The sequence below is a fragment of the Hipposideros armiger genome, unplaced genomic scaffold (assembly GCF_001890085.2).
Source record: "Hipposideros armiger isolate ML-2016 unplaced genomic scaffold, ASM189008v1 scaffold_258, whole genome shotgun sequence".
NCBI lineage: Eukaryota > Metazoa > Chordata > Mammalia > Chiroptera > Hipposideridae > Hipposideros > Hipposideros armiger.
Window position 1 is genome coordinate 665,624 of NW_017731608.1, and position 17,559 is coordinate 683,182.

General features: G+C 45.3%; 1 protein-coding gene and 1 long non-coding RNA gene across 3 annotated transcripts in view; one reads left to right on the top strand and one right to left on the bottom strand.

Moving 5' to 3' along the window:
• Positions 1-913: 913 nt before the first annotated feature.
• LOC109390234 (uncharacterized) lies at positions 914-6,925 on the bottom strand. The gene is made up of 4 exons (XR_002125527.1): positions 6,843-6,925; positions 5,551-5,674; positions 3,880-3,927; positions 914-3,751 (listed from the first exon to the last, which is right to left on the bottom strand). It is a non-coding gene; the product is annotated as an uncharacterized LOC109390234 (long non-coding RNA).
• A 592-nt stretch (positions 6,926-7,517) lies between these two features.
• The window catches only part of CREB3L1 (cAMP responsive element binding protein 3 like 1), a 66,737-nt gene continuing 56,695 nt past the window's right edge, over positions 7,518-17,559 (top strand). For both annotated transcript variants that reach the window (XM_019656478.1, XM_019656479.1), the window contains exons 1-2: positions 7,518-7,610; positions 8,780-8,891. The gene's annotated coding sequence lies outside the window, so the exon portion shown is untranslated. The remainder of the gene's footprint in view (positions 7,611-8,779; positions 8,892-17,559) is intronic.

Genomic DNA, 17,559 nt, shown 5'->3' on the forward strand with positions numbered 1-17,559 from the left:
ATATGCTTAAAAATATCGAATTGTATATTTAAAGGGGTGAATTTTTATAGTAGGTGAATTATGTTTCAATAAAGTTGTTACTAAAAAAAAAATAATGTAAAACTTTGGTAAGCAAAAAACAGTTCGCTCTAAAGGCCAAAAGAGATACAATTACCCACTAGAGCTCAGTATATAATCAAGGTGGCATTTCCAATAAAAGGAAAGATGGATTATTCAGAAAATGGTGCTGAATCAACATTACCTGATGTGTTAACAATGGCAGGACAGAGCAGCCCTTGGAACTTAACCTTGCTCCTTTCACCTAAATATACCCAGATGTATCAAAGGCTTAAGCGTAAAAAGTAAAACCATAAAAACATGAAAATTAGACAGGAGAATTTTTAAATCTCAGAGTGGGAAAGGCAAGACACAAACACAAAGGCCCCCAAAGGAAAAAAAAATAACCAACAAAACAGTATAAAACTGAATTATAAATATTTTAAATTTCTACATGGAAAAATTCAAAAGATAAATAATAAACCAGGCAAAAACATTTGTAAAAACATAACATGTTTCCAATGTTCCTTATTATATAAAAAGGTGGCGTGTATTATTAAGAAAAAAGCAAGCCAATAGAAAAATAAACATGAACAGACCATTTCCAGAAATAAAAACATAAATATGAAAAGATGTCAAACTTCACTCTTAATTAAAGAAATGTACATTAAAACAACAATTAGTTACCATTTTTTCATCTATCAAATTAGCCAAGATGAAAAAGCTTGCTAAAATACTGCATGTTCAAAGGTGTGAAAAAAACTGGTACAGTTGAAAACTTATGTCCACACAAAACCCTACACACAGATGTTTGGAGAAGCATTATTCATAATTGCCCAAACTTGGAAGCAACCAAGATACCCTTCAATAAGTGAATGGATAAATAATCTGGTACATCCATACAATGGAATATTATTTAGCAATTAAAAGAAATGAGCTATCAAGCCCCAGAAAGACATGAAGCTATCTTAAATGTATATTCCTAAGTGAGGGAAGGTCATCTGAAAAGGCTATATGCTGTATGATTCCAACTGAATGGAGACAGTAAAAATATGACTGTGTTAGGGTTCGGGGTGAGGGAGAGGGGGATCAATAAGTAGAGCACAGAAGAATTTTAGGGCTGTGAAACTACTTTGTATGATATACAATGGTGGATACATGTTATTATACATTTGTCAAAACCCACAGAATATAGATCACCAAGAGCAAGCCTTAATGTAAACTGTGTACTTTAGTTCATAATAATAGATCAACACTGGCTCATCAATTGTAACAAATATATCACATGAATACAACATGTAAATAATATGTGAAACTATGGAAGGGCAGGGAGGTCTGTGGGAACTCTACTTTCTGGTCAATTTTTCTGTAAACCTAAAATTGCTCTAAAAATATAATTTATTTTTTTAACTTGAACTAATAAATTGGTCCAATCCCTTTGGAGCAAAATTTGATAATACCTTCCAAAAAAATTAAAACACATGCCCTTTTACATAGACGACAGTCCACTTCTCAGACTTTATATTACATATATACTCACAGGTAAGAAGTGACACACAAGGACATTTATCAGTTCTGTTTGTAACACCAAAAGACAGGAAATATCCTTGTGATAGGCAGAATACCTCCCCCCCTCCACCAAAAAAAATAAAAGTCCACATTCTACTCCCCAGAACCTGTGACTATGCATGGCCAAGGGGAATTAAAGTTGCAGATGGGATTAAGATTACTAAACAGCTGATCTTAAAATAGGGAGATTATCCTAGATTATCCCAGTCAGCTCATTGTAATCACAAGGGTCCTTAAAAGTGAAAGAAGGAAGCAGAACCGGAGAGCCAGAATGATGTGGTGTGAGAAAAACTCTACCTACAGTTGCTGGCTTCCAAGATGAAGTAAAGGGACGAAGCCAAGGAATGCAAGTGATCTCTAGAAGCTAGAAAGGCCAGGACAGAGATTCACCCCTAGAATGTCCAAAGGAACGCAATCCTGCCCCACCTTGATTTTAGTTCATCAAGACCCATTTCGGACTTCTGAACTGTAAGGTAATAGATATGTGTTGTTTTAAGCCACTAAATTCATAGTAATTTGTTACAGCACCCATAGAAAACGAATACAAACCTAAATATCTATCCACAGAGGACTAAATAAATACAGTGTAATACTATGCAGCCTTAAAAAGAATGAGGTACCTCTATATACTGATAGACAATTTCAAGATACATTGTTTAGTGAAAATATACAAAGTATAATAAGTAGAATGTATATATCATGTTATCAGTATAAAAAGGAGTCACAGTTTAAAATCCACAAAATTCCTTATGCATGCAGGGAATATCTCTGGAAAGATACCCCCAGAACCTGGAAATCTTCATTGCCACCAGGGAGGAGAAATGGGTGACACTAGGTTCCAATGGCAGACATGCTCATTTTCCACTGTATCCTCTTTCATACTATTGTGTTTTTTGCTTGCTTGTTTGTTTGTTTGTTTTTATCATGTACAAGTATTACTTTAAGAATGAAGAGGATATATGCTTTAAAAAGTAAAGGGGGTGAGCTCTGCTCAATCTTAAATGAGTTTTTAGTGTTTTAATCTTTTTAATGAGTATTGATTGAAACTCTTCCATCAGAGGCATCGCTGTCACATGCCTTTTCTCCTTTAATCTGCCTAACAACTCTGACAAGTTGGTGTTCTGATTATCCCCTCCCACAGTCGAGGCGCTGAGGCTCAGAGAGATTTAGTGATCAAATTGCACCGCTGGTACGTTTTGCGTTAGATTTGAAAGCCTGGTCTTCTGGCTCCTCGAACCACCACATGTTATTGCTGGTTCCAGCAGCCACAGTAGGAGTCAAGTCAACCCTCGGATGCTGCATTACGGACCTGTCACACAGAGATCTCAGCCCTCTCCATCCCATTCCGTCTTTCGCAGATCTCTGGGTTGAAAAGGTGAGCCTCCAGAGGAGCCCTGCAGATGCTGCTTTCTAGTTCAGCCCACCTTCTCCTATTACATGTCCCAGCAAAGTTTCTTTTGGGTCTTCCGGGGAGAGGCCGCTGCCAGCGGCCCCTGTGGCTCTAGCTGTTCTCTCTGGTGGGCTCACGTTGCAGCGGGCACAGTGCAGCCACATGCTTTCCTCAGGCAGAGATGAAACCCTAGAGACGAGGAACCTCTGTGTAGTGTTACATCTTGATGAAACAAGGCTGCCCTGAGATTTCTCATTCCTGCAAGCTTGAAGTCAGAGATGAAGGGGGTTCTCCCTGTCTGTCAGCAGCTTACAACTCCGGGTGAACACATCCATCTTCCTGGGCCTCACTTTCTGGTAAAATGGAGATCAGATTCCTGTGTTGTATTGACAGATGTTGCTGGGCCATCTACCTATTGGGAGAGCTGTTTAAATAAGGCCAAGCTGCCTTTCATGTTGAAGATCTCAAAGCATTTAAAAATGAGTAATTAACGAAGTTCAACCTCGAGAAAAAGCAAGAATGATTATCTTCATTTTATAAATAGATCAAAGGTCAACACAATCAATGGCAGATGTAGGGAGCAGATGTTAGAATTCTGCTTTTGTCCCTGGCTGCAGCCACTAGCTCCCACCTCTGGTATCACCGACAGACCTCCTTTCTGCTCTCTGACTTCTGACTGAAGACGTGGAATTGGCCTTTATATGTTTCCACTTAAAGGTTTGAATTCTATGTATGGTTCATGTGCCTTTGATATGTCTGGAATATATAAAAGAAAAGAAGAAGAATGACATTTGATGCTTTTCAGAGATCATGTGGGAACTGAGCCTTATGTAGTAGTAGGTCAAATGCCAATAAAAGAAAAGAAAAAAAAAAAACCCGCTTACCAGATCTTCAGGAAGTTCACTTATATTCTCTCTCGGAAAGAACTCTGTCTGTTAAAATTAAACAGAATATATCTTTAGTCACCAAAAATTATTGTTGTGGGAATAACGAAAGTCACCACTTATTGAGTACCAACTGTGTGCTAAGCACTGCTCTACTCAAGTGCATATATTACATTGTGTGAGTCTCCCAAATAGCCAAGGAGGTTTTTATTAGTCATTCATTCTATAGATAATATAACTGGGCTTAGAGATAAAGGTGGGTTGAGGAGAAAGGGAAGAAAGAAAAAACTCAAAGGAAATTAATTAAGCAAAAGTGATTAGATGTATACTGATACTCTGTGCCAGAGGTGTTGTGTTCTGATAGGTACAAAAGTGAATAAAATAGCTCCAGGTCCCTGCTCTCAATGACCTGTGGGCCACTGAAGGTTAGAGCTGAGGAAGCAAGCATATAAAAAGACAAATAATGTCAATACAATTCAGTCCAGAAGTATTTATTGAGTTCCTGGTATGTGTCAGACACTGTATTAGTTGCAGAGGATGGTCCCTCTTCTAATGGAGCTTTTAGTCTAGTGGGAAAGTCAGACATTAATCAAATAATCACATAGATTTAAAATTGCAATTGGGTGGAGTAAAAGACACTTGGTAGGCTACATCCTGACAAAGGATTAGTATCCAGAATATATAAAGAACTCCTACACATAATAAGAGATCATCCAATAGAAGCACTGTCAAACCAATGGGCAATTTAAAAAACACAGAAAGCAAATGGCCAATAAGCAAATGAAAGTACACTCAGTCTCTCTTGTAAACAGGGAATTGCAAATTAAAACACTGAAATACCATTTCGCACCCATCAGCTTGGCAAAAACTTAAAATTCTGACATTACCAATTATTGTTGAGGTTGCCAAGCATGGGAATTCTTACATATTGCTATCAAAGAGTACGTTGGTTCAACCATTTTGAAAAACCTTTCAGCCATGCTGAGTGAAGCTGCCAATTTATACGACCTGAGCCCAGCAATTCCACACCCAAGTATCTATCCAAATGGCTCATTTTCACACATGGGGAGAGGCAGGGGGAGGACATAAAAAATATTAATTGTTTCTAACAACAAAAAGTTTTTGAAAATAAACTGAATGTCTTCCAGAAGGAGATGGGTAAATACAGTGTGGTGAACTCATACAATGGGATCCTCATCAGCAGTGAGAATGTATGATCTAGAACCAAATCCATAAATGTGAATACATTTCAAAATCATAATGCTGAGTGAAAAAAGCAAGTTGCATAACGATATACTCAGTGTAATGCCATGCCTTCAAAGTTTACAAACAATTCTAAAAAGTGTATTATAGGCACAAATATAAGTAGTAAAAATACAAAGTATGCTATGCATAGGAATGATAAACCCCAAATGCAGGACAGTGGTTACCTTAGGGCAGGGGTCGGCAAACTGCAGCTCGCGAGCCACATGCGGCTCTTTAGGTACGTTCCATCTCAAAAGTTTGCCGACCCCTTGAAGAGCCAATCCTGCCCCTCACAACAATTTAAAAATTATTCGAGAGCCATAAATATATTTTTACAAATACGGAAAATTTAAAGTAATATTATAAATGAAACTATGATAGTTTTAGTTTCATTTTCAATTTTACTTCAGAGCCACATGTACATACCCAAAGAACCTCTCGCAAGCCGCAGTTTGCCGACCCCGGGCGGCTCTTCCATCTCAAAAGTTTGCCGACCCCTGCCTTAGGGGAAGGACAGAAATGGGTTCCGAGGGCTCCACCTAGATCAGTACTTTAAAAAAAAATTTTTTTTTTGAAGAAAATATAGCAAATGTTAAGCTTTGGCAAAGGGAAGGGGTGGTAGGGGAGGGGCAGAGAATAAAGAAGTATGAATGATATTATTCTCTGTAGTTTTTTACATGCTTTGATCTATAAAAAGAGGATTTGACTGAATTGGGGGTGGATGCGGGAGGGGTCAGGGAAGGTGTCTCTGAGGAAATGATGCTTACTTAGGATGAGAGCCAAAAATTGAGTAGGTGAGGAAGGGCAGAAAGGTGTACCAGGCAGAGGAAACAGGCTGTGCAAAGACCCCAGGGTGGGAGGGTGAATAAACCAGAAGACTAGGAGCTAAGACACGCCCCCCCCACCCCCCACCCCATGGTCAGAGCAGAGGGAGCAAGGGGCTGGAGGTAGGGATTGGGGGATGGTGCACAGACCATACAGTGCCTCACAGGCCATCTTGAAGGGTCATGTCTTTATCCCCAACATGATTAGAGTAACAGGGATGGAAAGCTTTGGGGGCCTAGAGACACTTCACTCAGCCAAAGAGTGGAACAGGGAAGGCATTCTTAAAGAGGTGACTCACCTCTTGAGTGTTGGAGAATGAGTAAGAGGAAGCCAATTAGGGGAGGAGGGGGGTGAGATGCAAATTCCCTGGATAGGGCCCAACAACAATAAAGACACTGACGACCTTCAATGCTGTGGTCCCAGTAGGGTCCTCCCACACTGGAAAGATGTTAGATAGAAAATACAAGAGGAGGGGAGGCAGCCTTAAGCCAAGAGAGGCATGGCCAGACATGGGTTGTTGGTGGCTTGCTCAAGCAGCATGTGGAGGATGGATTTGAAGGAGGCAGGAGTGTAGCAGACAAGGAGATCTTTGAGGGGAATGTTAATAGCCTAAACCAGGCCGCTGGGAATTAGGATGAAGGATGGAGAGTGCCTGGAGAGGTATTTAGAAGGAAAGGCAATTAGGAGGGAAGGCAACGCATCTAGGATGACGGGAGGGGTCGTAGCGCCATCACTAAGATGGACAATAATAGGGGCAAGACGGCGAGTTGGAGGTTGATGCAGTGCAAGTCAGGTGGAACTGTCCGGCAAGCAATGGGATGGGCGCGCCAGGGGCTGCAGACGGAAAGCTGGGAGCGGGAGGCGCCTCCTGTGGGTGCTTATTAACCACTCACAGCAAATGAGTTGGTCCAAAAGGAGAGCCAAGGAAGGAGCGGAGCGGGTCGCTGAAAAACAGGAGGGGAAGGACCACGCAGACGCTGAGCGACCGCCGGGAGGTCCGCTCCGCGTCCGGCTGGGGAGCCCAGGGCCCGGGAGCACATGTTGGCATCTCCCGCCTCCCCTTGGGGCTGCAGGCGGAGCCCGAGTCTGCCCAGCTCTGGCAGGCACTGCAGACCCAGCCCAGGCAGAGGCCTTCCCGCAGCTCCTCGGTTTGCCTCGACTGCAGTCGCCGGGGACAGCAGGGCACCGACGCGTCCGGGCCAACCCAGCCATCCTCACCACCCCAGGCTCCCCGCGTGTCCAGGCCGCGCCTCCCCACCTCACGCGGACCTGGCGACGTCACTGCGGCTCTGACGCGCGCTCATGGAGGCACGGGCGGAGGCGGCGTGGCGAGGGCGTCCTCCGGGGAGGTCCCGGTCCTTGCAGCCCGCAGCCGCGTCCTTGGCCCTCCTCCAGGGGAACCTAGATTTTCCAAACTCGGGAAGGCCGGCTGTCCTTCGGCCACTGATAAGGACATGGTAAAAGATTTTTAACAATGCCCGGAAAGAAATAGCCGGACCCAAGAAAGAGACTAATAATAGCCGCCAGCTAGAGTTCTGCTCGTGTGCTCAGCGGTCTTAAGAACAATAATAAGGACAACAACCATAATAGCCACCATTTGTTGACCGCTTACTCTGTGCCAGGCACTGTGTTAAGCGCTTTGCAGGCAACAACCTTCGGAGGTAAGTACCGTTATCATCCCTATTTTGTAGGAAACCGGGGCACAGAGAGGTTAAGCAACTTGCCCCAGGCACACAGCTAGCTGATGTCGGTGCCAAAATTCCAACCCAGGCTGTCTGATCCCATGTACTTCTCCTGTCGACCCACTAAGGTCGGGTTGATTCTCTGCATCTTAAAGATGAGAAAACTAAGGCACATGATAAATTTAAGTACCTTGCCCAAGGTCACCTAGCTGGAAAATGGATGAGGCAGAAAGCGAACCCAGGGCTCCTCTCTGTCCGCAGAACCCGAGGTCTTGGCCATAGGCGATGCCACTTCCAAACTGCCTCCGACAGCCCATCAGGCTTTGGCCCCGGTTCCCAAGAGGCGCAGCCTCTGCGGGGTTTGGGTGGGTTCCCGCAGCCTCCGATCCCCAGGTGAATCGAATGTTTCCGAGCATCGTCTCTGCTCAGCCCGCAGGCGTCAGATAGAAACGCGTCTCCCGGAATCCGGTCGGGGGCCGGGCAGCGCGGTCCTCTGATGGAATCGAGCAGGGGAGGAGGAGGCGGGAGGGAACCCGGGTCCCACCTGCAGAGCGGTGGCGCCGGCGCGGGGCTGAAGCTGTGCCCCGCGCGGCCAGCAGAGGGCGCTGCCGCACGCGCCTCGGGTCCCACGGTCACCAGACCCCTGGGCAGACGGGCCTCCACCTGCAGACTCAGAATCAGAACCCCGAAGCGGTTTATCCCGGTGGCTGGCGCCCCTCTAGCCCCTCACCTCAGCTCTAGGCCTGCTTTCCTGACCACTCTTCCCCACCTTCTGTGCTCCTCCCACCCCACCATCGGCTTTGGAGGCTTCCCCAGGCCCTGTACTGCTGATTTAATCGCCTCTTGCTGAGCGGCAAAAACACTGATCCCATCCCATTAAAAAGCCCATGTGCTTGCAAGTCAAACTCAGCCTTCTCGCTCTTTACGGGCCCTTTGGTGATGTAAAATGGGGATAAATCATCCACTTGGAATAGATAATTTTCTCCAAAATAGGAGTGGATAAGGAAGGAGCTGATAGATGAAAGAATCTATTTTCATAATAGCTACAGTGTATTAAGTGCTTGTTTTGTGTGAGCCCTTTCTGTGTCTTGACTCCTTAATTGTTGCTGCAGCCATGAGAGGTGTGCACCATTATTCTCATTTGACAGATGAGGTCAAGGCTGGTAAGCGGCAATGCTGGGAATCCACCAGGAGAAACTGACTTTAAAGCCATGTTCCCATCACCCAGTACGTACAAGCTGATACAACTGAACAGAAGAGGTAAGATAAAAACCATGCAAAAACAAACCAAAGTCTACTCTAAGGGTGCTTAGAAATAAATACCACATGTGAATTAGGGGCTTCCATAGCTTTCTGAACCCCCAATTAGGACTCAATTGTCTAAAAAAAAAAAAAGCAAAACCTAAAGGTACATTGAGAGAATAAGCATGAGGCTTTCGTGCCTCTTGGAATAGCATCCGGTAAGGCCCACTCACTTTCTATGTCTGGGCTCTGAGGAAATAAAGGTGGTTCTAGGAAAATCTGAAAAGTATGAGAGGGGGGAAAAAAATCCCTTCTGTGGTTTTTACTTTACCCAAGCCTCATTCTGCTATTTGTGTTTTATTTTAAAACTAATGTGGCTCTCTCCACCCTTTAAATTGGCACGTAAACAGCAAAAACAGAAGGCAGGCCAGCTACAAACTTCAAATGTGGTGGGTTTCTCAGGAAGGAGGTACATGACTTGAAGTGGAAATGCGGATTAAATGAGGTGCCTAAACATTTCAAAGACAGACTTTCCACAAGGAATTTAGATCATAAGCTCTTAGAACAGGAGCTTTGTCTGGGTTTGGGCTCCGTATAGTGTCTAGAATCTGTGAGTGTCCAATAAATATGGAAAACACATCACACTTTGAGTCTCTGTCTGCATCATCTAACCATCTGGGCCACCACAGTGCTTATAGTTTTAAAGTGTGGCTTCTGGGGGATTTTCCTGTCCTCTGGATCTCAGTCACACACCCTCCCTCAGACCCCTCACTTTTCCAGAAGTTTGCTCTGGGAACACAGTCAAGGTGAGGCAGTCGTTGATGATGTCACTAGGCTTAGTTAAACAGAATGACTGCACACTCTGGAATCACCAGCTGGAGGCTTTTCCAAACAGGGACACTAAAGCAGAAGGAACCTCATGAGACTTGTCACTTAACAGTTCTCAATCCCTTGCCCTGTCCCTTTGAACTAGAGGGAGTCCCCTCTTACCCAACACGAGAGCCCTGGGCATCTCAGGCTGCCTCTTACAATATCCTTGGACTTCTTTGATCTTTTTTCTCTCTGCTACTTCCCTCTTTCATTCAGTGTATTTATTCTACCAACATGCACTGAGAGCCTACTCTCTTTATGTGCTGGAGGTACAGCAGGGAACTCATAAACCATGAGTTTATGAGCTCACTTTCTCCTGTTCCCACCTGGCTCCTGACCTCATGGCTCCAAATTTCATGCCGGGAGAGAACCCACAATAGTAAATGACTAGTTTATCCAGGTGAGAGCTATTGTTCAGACATATCTGACCTTCTACCAGCTCCTAGCAGCTCCCTGAGACCACACCCTCTGACCCCCATATACTACCTTGGTGACAACCATGTGGCAGAGGTCTGGGCCCTAATATACCCTCCGAAGCAGGGCCCAGAAATCCTCCACCTCCAGCACGTGCCCACATTCCTTTCCATCCTTTTCTAATTGTCACTCCTTCGGTATATAAGATCACTGTTGATGACCGATGTAGCTTGGGCCATATTGATGAAGCATCTATTACAATGAAAAATCCCATAGTGCCATAATACCCCGCTGTTCAAAGAAAAATGTTGGTTTAAACAAACAGTGACTGTCTGACACAGGGATGTGTCGGATCATGCTTACCAGTTTTTCAGGTCATTTTAAAAGGGAATCTTGGGATTGAGTGATTCATAATAATGGAGAAAAGGAAGAACCCTAGGCCTGTTTTAGCTTTCACAATTGTTCAGATGAAATAGATTTTTACCATCGACACCCTAGAAAAGACAGAATGCTTAAGGTAAATTGCCAGTTTTTGTCTTTTTGGAAATCTGTTAATACTGAATGATGTTGGTCTTGACCCATTCCAAAAATAAATAAATAAAGGAAAAAAGAAGAAAGAGAGAAAGAAAGAAAGAAAGAAAGAAAGAAAGAAAGAAAGAAAGAAAGCTAGAACTGAACCATAAGATTCAGATTATGTCCCTGTAAATCCCTTTAGAAAGTCGATTCCAAATCAGTACTCTTATTCTTCTTAAATAGCCCACCACCCGAGACTGTCTCATCCCTTCTGGATCCAGGATATTTTCTCTCCTCTTGAGGAGGGCAATGGCCCAGAGACAAAAAGAATGACCGGGAGTAAGAAGGACAACTTTTCCTTACCTGAGTTGCAGAACCATTGGAATCTAGAAAACTCCATTATACGTGTGGTGTCTGCATGAGCTTGTGGTTGTGCATTCCTGGCTCATGTCCAAAGTCTCCATGACATGGGGACTTACGATATGCCAAAAGGCAGGCCTATCTGTGGAAGATGTGTGTCAACCCACCAAGAAGTTCTTGGTGGTCAGTGTCTGCGTGTCCAGCTGCTGGGGTGAAGAGATTTGGAAACCACTGAACATTCCTGCTGGGATCTTTCCAAGCCCTTTTGGGAACCAGCAACAGCGCTTGTCTGGGGAAATTAGTTTTGCACTTTCACAGAGTGAGAAATTCCTCAGAGGCATTCTTGTACTTGGGAAGAGAAATCAAACCCAGCTCATTCCTTCATTAATAAAGCCAACTGAGCTCAGTTCAGTTGGTCCAGCCTGAGGCCGTGGGGTGGGGCAGGAGCAATAGAGTTCAGCGAATTTCACCTGTGGCTAAGGCCCTTCCCGGACAAGCACAAGTTTGAGATTTCAGGGGATTGTGTTACCAGCGTGTAAATAGCGTGAGTGACGGCCAGCGCTCCCAAGCGACCACAGAGGATCTCTCAAACCCTTCCTATCTTCCTAGAAACCCTGGCGGCCCGGCCGATTGCTTGCTGTCTGATGCAACAGTTTGCAACGCCGTTCTGGGAGCCGAGCCTGCCGCGAGGCGCTGGGCGCCCTGCCGACGCGCATGCGCAGGCTGCGGGCCTGCCGGCCGGGCGCGAAACCGCTTTGCACCAGTGTGCTGGGGGCGGGGCGGGTAGGCAGACCCTTGGCAGTTTGCGCAGGCGATCTGAGCTTAATTAAACTTCTCCCGAGGCATTGGCTGACTGATTGACCCAGTGCTCCAAAAAAATCAGAGAGGGCTGAATCGCCATAAACGCTACGGGAGAGCGAAGTTGGGGAGTTGGCTTTGGGTTTCCAGAGCTGGGCCTTTGAATTCAGCCTCACTTCCTGAGCTCCCCCAATTCACAGTGCTGAGTGCCCCCAATCCTCAAAAGTTCATTAGGGCGTCAGGCCTCGCTTGCCTGGGCCTTCCTGCCGATTTCTCAAAAAGGGAAGAACAGCGGTTAGAGGGAGAAAGAAACAAAGTTTTGACAGGGACTTGATCCGTACTTTCTTTCCCTGCCTGCTTTCTCCACCCATGTGCCTTAGAAGGTTTTATTAGCAGAAGGAAACATGGCATCATAGATTATTTTTCAAAAATTTCAGCCATTCAGGTATTGCCTGCATGATTTTCTTCCATAGCCACATTTCACCTATACTATATATATTTTCAATTCACTTTTATTTTATTAACCTTCCTTATTCTTTAAGTTAACTTTAAATCTATTCACTTGTTCTATAGTCTTGCCCTAAGCACTAACATTAGTGAAACCACAGCTTAGATGTGCTAGTCACATATTTTAATACACTTGAATATAAATTCATAACTGTCCAAATAAAAAAAATGTATATGTTAGCTAAAAGTTTCTTGTCTGTTACATTTGGAGAAAAACTCCAGAGGTAATAATAATAATAGCTAACATATGTTGCATGATTGCCAGTGTCCCAAGCACTGTTCTAAGCACTTTAACTATTCTAAGCCCTTACGACACCTTAGAAGGTGGATGTTCTTCACATTTTACAGAGCAGAAATGTGGGGCACAAAGAGGTTAAGATCACTGAGTCAGGATACAAGCTCTATTAGCCTCACTCTACAGCCTCTACTGCTGGCCTATCCAAAGAGGCTAAGTTACTGCGAGAGATCACCCAGGTGTTCAGTCAGTCCACGTTTGAACCCAAGTCTGGCCGACTCCAGAACTGAGCTCTTAACTAATGTGTGGAACCCCTTCCTGCCTATTTTCCAAAGTCTCATCTCATACGGCCTTTTAATCTCTGCCTCCTTGGAACCCAAAAGCTACTTCCAAGTATTTGCCTCCTTACCCTCAACAGCTCTGCTTTCCCCTCCCCCGGGTGAGACAAAGTTTCTCATTTCTAGTGTTTCCTTCTCTTCTTTGAACTAAAGGAACCCATAATTCTCTGATTTCCACGAGAATCCCTACTTTGAAGGTTCTTTCTACTCCCTGCCATTGATCGCGGAACCACTTAGAAATTCCACCGAACAGCATCGCTAAACTACATTTCCCAGATTGCCATTCTCACCTGGAAAGAGAATAAAAATCCTATGTCAAACCATGTGGCTCCTATTTTGGGGTCGGAAAATCTGGTCACTAGCTTGGATAAAGATTGGTATGCCCATAGACTAATTCTTCTGGTGCAAGGCTTACATGAATTTCCCAGGCCTCAGTGATTGGGGGGGGCGCGGTGGGGGGAGGGGTATTGGAGGGGAAGGTATTTCAGCAAACAAAACCTTCAATTAGAGACAGAAATGAAAACTTGGCCTAAGACTTCTACAAGATGGCTGACCCCTGCCCGGTAGATATATTTTCTTTCTGCCAACAGTCCTTACCACCACCACTCTTTCCCTCTCTTCACTTCCTTTTCCTTCCCCTTCTCCCAGATTCTTCACTTAATTGTACCATTGTGCCACTCCCTTGCCCCCCCCCCACTCCATGCCCGCACCCACTCTTTAACTGTTTAGTATAAAATCCAGCCCACCAGACTGAGGTTTTCTTCGACCCAAATGTTATTTTCAGAAGGAGCCATTGAGGTTGGGGTGTAATTGCAGCGTTGAGCCTCTGCAAGCCAAGCTGAAAATAATCAGTGAGGCAGATGGGGTGGGAAGAAAGTGTGGTGGCGCTTCCACCAAAGAGCAAGAGAAACCCAATGGATGAGTCAGAGAGAGGCGAGGGCCAGGCTGGGCCTGCTGAGCTTACTGCTGGAAGTTCAGTTAAGGGGACACTGCCCAAGGTGTTGGGGCCTTTGACTGAGGCCCAATCCAAGGTGGTTCCTGGCTGCACATCATAAGTCCATGTTTCCTGTGACAGCTACTAAGCTGCTCTTGCTCTTATTCAGTCGGGCCTTAGCAGCCAGTAGGCCAGACAGTTGGCTCACCCATCTCTAGAGCGGGTTTCTCAACCTTGGCAGTACTGGCATGTTGGACTGGGCAATTTTTATTGTGGGGGACTGTCTTGTGCATAGTAGGATGTTTAGGAATATCCCTGGCCTCTTCCTTCTAGATGCCAGTATTGTGCTCACATGCGCGTGCACACACACACACACACACACACACACACACACACACACACACAGTCATGACTATCAAAAATGTCAGACATACCAAATGTCCTTGGGAGGCAAAATCGCCCCTGGTTGAGAACCACTGGTCTAGAGTGATCCAGGCCCCTAAATGGGTCACATCAACTGTCTCCATAGTGACCTCACTACCTTGCATTACATCTGAATGGTCCTGATAAAAACTATGGGCCAACTTCCATTTCCAATGACAACCATTGAATAGCTCAAACCCAGCATGAGTGCCTACTGTGTGCCAGGCACTATGCAAGATATTGAGAATGAAGTGGCAAACAAGACAGACATGTCCCTCCCTGCCCTCACGGAAACGACAGGCTGAGTGGGGCGAGACAACCGCATGTGAAGAAATGGAGTACAATAAGAAAACCAAAGAGGGTTTCTCACCTAGGTTGGGGATGGTCAAGAAAGGCTCTTGGAGGTCTGGCTGAGTGGCGCGTTGGTTAAGAGTTGACTTGGGATGCCAGCTCTGAGCAGCAGGGCCCCGGTTGAGATCTCACATGTGGGCCAGTGATGCTGCTCCCTCTACAGCTAAGGTGGTGAACAACAGCTCAACCTGGAGCTGGGCTGCGGTGAGTCACCAGGGTCAGTGTAGGCTACAGCCCCTGCTGCGGTGGGCTGCCATGAGCTATCATGAGCGGCCGGCAGTCCGCGTGAGCTGCCTTGGGCAGCCATCCAATGGCCTGCGAGCGACCACCTAACCCGGGAAGAGTGCAATGATAATACCAACATGGGCCAGTGAAGCGACGCCCGCCACAACTAGACTGAAGAACAAAAAGGACAGCAACTTGTCTGTTCCCCTTCCCCCAATTCCCCAGTAAAACCTTTAAAAAAAAAAAAAAAAGCTCTTGGAGGAAATAAGGAATTAACCAGTTGGAGATTTGAGGGTGAGGGAATGTTCTGTGGAGCAGGAACAGAGTGTCCAGAAGCCCTGAGTTAAGAGATGATGTGATACATTCAAGGAACCCAAAGAAGTCTGTCATGGACCAGGCTCAGGATGGTGGGAAGTTGTTTTCTCGCCCCAAAGCTCGCTTTTCCTGTATTCCTTCTCCAGGTTTCTAGCACAAGCATATAAAAACTTAGGATCATATTAAACCATATTTCTCCCACCCACCCCCCATCCTTACTCAATCCCCCACTTAGTCACCCAGTTATCAAGTTTTGTCAGTTCTACCACCAGAATCTCTCGGCAGACTACCTCCTTGTCTCCATTCCCACCACCACAGCCCTGTTGCAGGCTCTCTTCATTACTCAGAAAAATTTGTGAAATAGCTTCCCAACGAGTCATCTTCCAGTCTCTATCTCAGAGAAAGACACAGCTCGGACCATGTCTCTGCTGTCTTAAAAGAAAACCCTGCATTGCTTCAGAGGCTTGTCAGACAGGCTGCTGCCTCCCATGGCTCTTAGGTGCCCTTCATTAGCTGCTCCCGACTACCTCTCACCCCTCCCACTCTCTAGCTATACTGGACCACTAGCCATACCCTGTGGGCCTTCAGACCCCTGGGACTTTGCTGCAGTCTTTGAACTGCCCTTCACCAACCAAAATCACTTGGGAAATCCCCACATATCCTTTAAGACCCAGACAAAATGAACTCATGATTCTCTTCTGTCCCTTCTAAGAAGCCTTCTCGTAATTCTTCCCTCTGTTTTCATTGGGATTTATAATATTGCTGCTTGTTTACCATTTGTCATGTTGACTCATAGTAATCTATTTAAACCTGTCCCTTGCCCCTGAGTAGGAGGGCCTCAAAGGCAGATAATGTAGTGGACACTGTTGGTTGATTACCCAACATCCATTCCCCCCCCTCCAGCTTCCTAAGAAATGTAAGGCACAGTGTACAATATGGTGTACAAGCTAAGCTGTTATAACAAACAGACCCAGAGTACAGAGGCTTAAACAAATCCAAGTGCCTCAGTAGAAGCTGACCTCTTGGCCAGCTCCAGGGGTAGGCCCACCATGCATCCAAAGAATTGTTTCAGGAACCTGGCCCTGAACTGACCAGTGTGCAGTAGAGACTTCTCTGGTTCCCTCATATTCACTCTCCCTTTCTTTAATAACAGAACTGATTTTGGGCCAAGCAAATGGCTGCCTTGTAAGGACTACATTTCCCAGACTCCCTTGCAGTTTGATGTAGCTGTTAGTCCAAGTTCTCACCAACAGGCTGTGAGCAGAAATGAAATGATTGTACCACTTCTAAGCTATGCCCTCAAAAGTACAGTGCATGTGCTTCTCTGACCTTTCCCCTGCCCTTCCCTCTGACTAAGCGATGATAAACACTGAAGCAGACTCCCTGGACCTAGAGAGAGGGAAGCCACATCTGGAGGATGGTAGAGCCCACCTACCAGTCTTAGAAGGCTTTTTTCTGAACTCTTAAGTGATGTAAAACAGACATAAATTTCTATTTTGCTCACAATTCTGTATTTGGAGTGTATATTTAGACTCAGGAACTGTTTCAGAACTGGGCCAGTGACCTAGTTAGGGCCTGTGAGATACAAGGAGAGGTTTGATGGGGAATGCTGGGAAAGAACTGTTTTGTTTTTAAGAGAGAGCTTTGTGGAGCAACCTTCTCTCTTCCTCAGGACATTGCCAGGCCTGGAACTATGGCAGTCCTCTTGCTACCAGCCTAAGAATAGGGTTGCACGCAAGGAGGACAGAGCTGAGAGAATCGCAGGGAAATGGAGTCAGAGTTTCTGGACTAAATTCACGCCCACTGTATTAATCTGCTCAGGCTGCTATAGAATGGGGGGCTTAAGCAACAGAAGTTTATTTTCTCACAGTTCGGAAGGGCCAGAAGTCCAAGATGAAGGTGCCATCAGGGTTGGTTTCTGGTGAGGCCTCTTCCTGGCTTGCAGACTGCCACCTTCTTGTTGTGTCCTCAAACGGCCTCTTTTCTATGTGTTCAAGGAGAGAGAGAGAGAGAGAGAGAGCCCTGGTGTCTCCTCTTCTTATAAAGACACCAGTCCTATTTGATCAGGGCTCCACCTTTATGGCCTCATTTAACCTTAATTGCCTCCTTAAAGACACTATCTCCAAATACAGTCACATCGAAAGTTACACCTTCAACATATGAATTTGGGAGGGGGGTGCACAATTCAGTCCATAACACCTACCCTACCTTTGGGCTTCCAGTTATGTGAGCCAATAAATATCCTTTTGTTTAAGCCAGTTGGATTTGTTTAAGGAGTTGGTTTTTTGTCACATCTTACCCTACAGTGTTTCACTACCTCACAGATAAACTGTAAGCATTTCTCCTTCTCTCTGCCCCAGCCTACACACCTAGTGTAGACACAAGGACCTCATCTCTAGAAAA